The following is a 1,149-nucleotide window of genomic DNA, read 5'->3' as shown; positions in this document are numbered from 1 at the left end:
GACTCTGTGTGTGTCTATGTGTTTGTTTGTCTGTCTGTCTGTGTGTCTGTGTGTCTGTTTGTGTGTATGTCGGTACCGTAATCCGTTTATCGACTGACAGCTAAGCCGCTGTTTATTTGTGTGTGTGTGTGTGTGTGTGTGTGTGTGTGTGTGTGTGTGTGTGTGTCTGTCTGTCTGTCTGTCTGTGTGTGTGTCTGTTTGTGTGTATGTTTGGTACCGTAATCCGTTTAGCGACTGACAGCTAAGACGCTGTGCATGTCTGTGTGTGTGTGTGTGTGTCTATATGTCTGTCTGTCTGTGTGTCTGTTTGTGTGTATGTTTGGTACCGTAATCCGTTTAACGACTGACAGCTAAGCCGCCGTGAGGTCACGACAGGCCTGAGGCTGTAGATTAGGGACAGGTTCCGTGTCTGATGACCGCTGTCCACCGACACACGAACAGTTTGCCACCGCTCGTGGGTGGTTGGCGGGTACTCTGCTGAGTTTGCTCCTTTTTTCCTATCCGACATCTATCGTCCTTATCTCTCCTCTTTCTTTTTTCGTGTATGTTACTCTCTTGTAACACATCTATTCTTCGGCACCTAAATGACCTTATTGTGTTGCAAGTGCCGTAAAACTCACTACTAAAACTAAACTAAAACGTTTACCGCTCGTGTCGTGACTTCGTCGCGTGTGGTGAGCTTTGCTGTGGTCTGTCTACGTTAGTCGGTGGTTGGCGGGTGCTCTGGTATGGTTTGCTCTTTCTTTCCTATCATCAAACGTCTATCGTCCTCATCTCTCCTCCTTCTTTTTCTGTTTGGTGTTTGTTACTCTCTGTAATACATATATTCTATTCTTCGGCACTTACATGACCTTCTCATGTTGCGAGTTCTGAGATGGAGACTGTTGGTATATACCTGCCGTGGGTGGTTGGCGGGTGCTCTGGTGTGGTTTGCTCCTTCTTTTCTATCAGACATCTTTCGTCCTTGTCTCTCCTCCTTTTTTGTGTTTGTTACTCTCTTGTAACAGGACATCTATTCTTTGGCACTTCTATGACCTTAATGTGTTGCAACGAAGAACATGTTAATAATAGCATCCCCCGTTTGGGAATGACCTAAAGACACTTCAGTCAGTACCACTGCCCTATGGAGCGGGGAGCGGGGAGCGGGGG

This window comes from Aplysia californica, unplaced genomic scaffold (genome assembly GCF_000002075.1).
Source record: "Aplysia californica isolate F4 #8 unplaced genomic scaffold, AplCal3.0 scaffold01053, whole genome shotgun sequence".
Classification (NCBI taxonomy): Eukaryota; Metazoa; Mollusca; class Gastropoda; order Aplysiida; family Aplysiidae; genus Aplysia; species Aplysia californica.
This window is presented reverse-complemented; position numbering follows the sequence as displayed.